General features: G+C 35.6%; 1 pseudogene; it reads left to right on the top strand.

Moving 5' to 3' along the window:
• The first annotated feature begins 641 nt into the window (after positions 1–641).
• On the top strand, positions 642–976 carry LOC124095184 (large ribosomal subunit protein eL31-like; annotated as a pseudogene).
• The last annotated feature ends 4,414 nt before the right edge of the window (positions 977–5,390 follow it).

Here is a 5,390-nt window from a genome sequence, read left to right as displayed (position 1 = left end):
GTTCTATAGAACACTAGGAATTCTTACTTTTATCTAACTCTGCTAAACAACGATTTTGAACAACTATTGAGTCATAGAGGAACTGAAAGGAGAACTTAAAGGGTATTTTGAAACAAATGAGGATGAAAACACAACATAACAAAAACTGTGGGATGCAGCAGAAGCAGTACTAAGAGAAAAGTTGACAGCAGTAAACACATTCAAAAAGAAAGATCTTTGGGCGGTGGCTGTGGCTCAGCGTAGAGCGCTCGCCTAGCATGTGTGAGGCCCTGGGTTCGATCCTCAACACCACAAAAAATAATAAAAAAAAAAGGTATTGTGTCTAACCAAAAAATAAATATTAAAAAAAGAAAGATCTCAAGTAACATAACTTTACACTTCAAAAAACTAGAAAGAGAACAATTGACTAAGACCAGAGTTTTCAGAATTAGAGAAAAGAATAGTGATTAGAGAGCAGAAATAAATCAAGTAGAGAATGAAAAGAAAAAAAAAATTAACAAAGAGTTGGGGTTTTGAAAAAATAAACCAGACAAACCTCAAATTTTTAAAAATCAGAAATAAAAGGGAAGACATTACAACAGATCCTCAGAAATAAAAAGAAACAGAAATTTAATTTTTTTTTCCAAGTTGGGTCAGGCAGAATGGCCCCCACAAAGATGGGTGGTAAGAAGGGCCATTCTGTCAACAGCAAGGGTGACCTGAGAATGCACCATCAACATTAGCAAGCACAGCCATGAAATGGGCTTCAAAAGATGGGTCCCTAGTCACTCAAGGAGATCCAGAAATTTGCCACGAAAGAGATGGGGACCCAGATATATGCATTGATACTAGGCTTAACAAAGCTTTCTGGGCCAAAGGAATAAGAATTTTTTTCCATGTATGATCGTTCAGAAAACATAATGAGGCTGAATATTCACCAAACGAGTTCTATACTTTCGTAGCCAATGTCCCTGTTACTACATTCAGAAAGCTGTAGTCAGCATAGACAAGAACTTACTGCTCATTATGGAATAAAGTTTGACTGGAAAAAAAAAAAAGACTAACTTGAGAATTATATGACAACGAACTGGGTAACCTAGATGAAATGGATTGATTCTGAGAAACAACCTCCCAAAAGTGAATCAAGAAGAAATAGAAAGCTTAAACAGATCAATAACTAATAAGGAGACTGAGTTATTTATTTATTATTTATTTATTTGTTGTTAGTTTAATAGTTTGTACCAGGGATGGAACACAGGTCCTCACACATGCCAGGCAAGACCTCTACCATCAAGTCATATCTCCAACCCTTTTTATTTTTTATTTTGAGTCAGGGTCTCACAGAGTTGTCCAGACTGACCTCAAATTTGTGATTCTACTGCCTCAACCTCCTGAGTAGCTGAGATTGCTGGCATGTTCCATCACACCCAGCTAGAAGAGTGAACCATCATTTAAGAACAAAAACAAAAGCAAAACCTCCCAATAAAGAAAATCTGAGGACCAGATGGCTTCATGGATGAATGTCACCAAACATTCAACGAAAATTTAATACCAAGCCTTCTTAAGCTTTTCCAAAAAATATGAGAAAATACTTCCAAACTTATTTTATGAGGCTAATATAACTCTGACACCAGAACCAGACAAAGACACCACAGGAAGAGAAAACAGGCCAATATATCCTTGATGAACATACATGCAAACATCCCCAATAAATACTAACAAATCAAATCCAACAACACAGTCAAAGAGTCATGCACATGCCCAAGTGGGATTTATACCTGGGATACCAGAATGATTCAATATTGGTAAATAAATCAATTAGCAAAACGAAAAGGAAAAAAAAAAAACAACAACATGACCCTATCAACAGGTGAAGAAAAAGTATTTTCAAAGTTCAACTTTCATTTATGATTAAAAATCACAATATAAGTATAGGAGCAATTCATCTCAACATGTCAAGGGCCATACATGAAAAGCATGTAGCTAACATCAAACTCAGTGGGAAGAAATGGAAAACTTCAGTTTTCACCACAAAGATCTGGTTTAAGGCAACAGTACACACTCTTGCCACTGTTTTCAACATACTGCTTGAAGTCCTAGCCACAGCAATTAAACAAAAACAAAGAAGCAAACCAGAAAGAAAGAACGAAAGAAAGAAAGGCCACAAATCTGAAAAGAAGATGCACATTTGTTTCAAGTTACACAGGACACAATCTTATTTGTAGAGAAGTCTAAAACTCAACAATAACAAAAACTGTTAAATCAATAAATAAATTAAGTAAGGTTGTAGGATATAAAAGCAACATATAGAAGTTAATTGAATTTTTATACACAAAAAACTGTCAAAAAAAGGAAAGAAAAGAAACCAAGAAAATGTCATTAATAGTAGCAACAAAAACAATAAAGTGCTTAGAAATAAACCTAACCAAAGGAGCAAAAAACTTATAATTTAAAAATTATAAAATGTTGAAAGAAATTAAGATCAACAAATGGAAAGCCATTGCATGTTCATGGACTAAAAGAAATAATGTTTTTAAAATGTTCGTACTGACCAAAGCAATCTATGGATACTACACAATCACTATCAAAATCCCAATGGAATTCTTTATAGAAATAGAAAAAAAATCCTAAAATTCATATGAAAGCACAAAGACCCTGAATAGCCAAAGCAATCTTGAGAAAGAAGAACAAAGCTGGAGGCACCACACTCCCTGATTTAAAAATATATTACAAAGCTATAATAACCAAAATAGTATCGTACTGTTATAAAAATAAACATATAGACAAATGGAATAAAATAGAGAGCCCAGAAATAAATACACATGTCTACATTCAATTAATCTTCAACAAGGGTGCCAAGAACACACAATGGTAAAGGGTATCTCTTCAATTAATGATGTTGGAAAGACTGGCTCTCCACATGCAGATGAATGAAACTGGATACTCTTTTCACACAATATACAAAAATCAACTCAAAATAGATTAAAGATTTAAATATAAGACCTGAAACCATAAAACCACTAGAAAAAAATACAGGGGAAATTCTTGGCATTAGTTGGGCATCTTTTTTAAAGTAATACCAAAAGCATAGTTAACAGAATAAAAGGGTATACAGAGAGGATACAGTCACAAACAAACAAAAACAAAACAAAACAAAAGTATCTGCATAGCAAAAGAGACAGTTAACAGAATGAAAAGGCATACTGCAAACCATATGTCTGACAAGAGGTTGAAATCCAAAATATATAAGTAATTCATGCAGCTTAGAAAAGATATTACAAATTGGACAAAGGATCTGAATACACATTTCTCAAAATAAGACATACAAATGACTGACAGATGTTTGAAGAAAATTTAAACTCACTAATCATAGGGGAAATGCTACCCAAATACAAAGAGATACCACCTTACACCTGATGGAATGGCTGTTATCAAAAAGATGAAAGACAGCAACCGTTTGAGAGAATGCAGAGAAAAAGGAGTCCTTGTAGACTGTTAGTGGGAATATAAGTTGGGACAATAATGCTAAGTCAAATGAGATGCAGGAAGGCACATAATGCATGATCTCACTTACAGGTGGATTCTAAAAATGTCAAATTCAGGGCTGGGATGTAGCTTAGTGGTACGACATTTGCCAGCATGTGCGAGGTCCTAGATTCAATCCCCAGCATTGAAAAAACAAAAGCCAGATTTGTAGAATTAGAGAGTAGAATTGGTGAGTGTCAGGGATTCGGAGGAGTAGAATATGGGGAGAGGGTGGTTAAGGAGTCCAGCATTTCAGCGGGTAAGATAAGCTGTAGAGAGCTAATATACAGCAATGTGACTATAGTCAACAATATTACATACTTGTAGTTTACTTAGAAGATAGATCTTAAGTGTTCTTAACACATAGGTAAATATATGAAGATGTTATTTAGCTTGATTGTGGTTAATATTTTACAATGTCTACATATATCCAATTATCAAATTGTACACCTTAAAAATACATACAATTTTTAGTTGAAAACTGACTGTCAATAAAGTTGGGGGCAAAAAAAAAATCACAGGAAGATTTAAGGTGGTGTGTGGTAGTGGACAAAAGGGATTATCAGACTTTTGAATGAATACAGTTATATCTCATTTCTAATTTAATCTTTCAGCCTGATTGAGCATGTTTCCATATGTGTACTTTTCATGGTGATTCCTATGAAATGCTTTCATTTTTATCACTTTGGAGAAGAACATAGTGAGCTGGTAAGTTCCCAGTTCCTTTATGGTAAGTCTGTTCTAGCTTTCTAAACCTGCAGAACTATTCCTACTATTTTGTTAGGACAATTTTGGAAACTATCTCAGCTCACTTGGGCCATCATTATCTCCAAGTTTCAAGGATGCAGTCCAGCTGTATATGAGGATTGCCCACAGCCATCCTGACCAGGAAGTTAAATCACGAGTCATGGGAGATCCATACTGAACCCCCGTATGAATGAACTCTCCCCCATTCAGATTTAATCCCATTCCCCAACCCACTCACATGATATCTTCCATATTCATTCCTATGATTGCTCTCCTTATTCCTATTGGTACCTATTACCCAAGTCCTGCAGGTTTGAGGGTAAGGAGGATAATCCACTCTTATCTCATTCCAGAGACAATGCTTTGCTTTCCTGTTCAGATCTTTATAAGGACCAAATGTGTTTATATGTCTAGAAGTAATGAGGATAAACAAAGGCAGATTTTGAGATGGAAAAGCATCATCTTGCAATATGCTTCAGGTGAGAACTCTGCATGGTCACCAGGCAGTTGGAGTCGATTTCTGTTTGCCAGCGTCTTCAACAGACTCTGGTATTTTATTGTTTTCAAGCGTACCCATCAAGCCACATCCCAGAGTCCTGACTTCAGGAAAGGAGAAGGGTGGCCGGGGTGGAGTGCGCATATGTGCACACACACGCAGGGATCAAACCTAAGGTCTTCCATGTGCTAGACAAACACTACCACGGAAACACATACCAATTTGCAAAGGAGACTTTACAGCCCTTGAATCCAGTTTCCTATGTAACTTTGTCACCCTTACAAATTTTGGACATGATTTTTAATGTAACCTTTAGCCACCTGAGGGGCAAGTATCACATTATGGGCAAAGAACAAAGATCAGAATGACCAGAGCAGAATTCTCATCCCAAACAGGAGAAGCTGGAATATAATGCAACACCATTTGCTGCATTCTTAGAGCTAGAGTTTTATACCAAAAGAAAATATCTTTCAAAGTTGAAGGTAAAATAAAGAATTTCTAGATAAACAAAAACTTTAATAATTAACCAGTAACAGAGCTCTGCTTACAAGAGATGTTGAAAACAATTCTTTACACACACACACACACACAAATTCCACATGGAAATTTGGATGTAAACAAAGAAAGGAGTAGCACAGGTTAT

This window comes from Marmota monax, unplaced genomic scaffold (genome assembly GCF_021218885.2).
Source record: "Marmota monax isolate L192 unplaced genomic scaffold, Marmota_monax_Labrador192_F-V1.1 WCK01_AAM20220418_F8-fsc00066, whole genome shotgun sequence".
Lineage (NCBI taxonomy): Eukaryota > Metazoa > Chordata > Mammalia > Rodentia > Sciuridae > Marmota > Marmota monax.
Note: the sequence above shows the minus strand (reverse complement) of the source record. Positions and strands in the feature narration are given on the sequence as shown.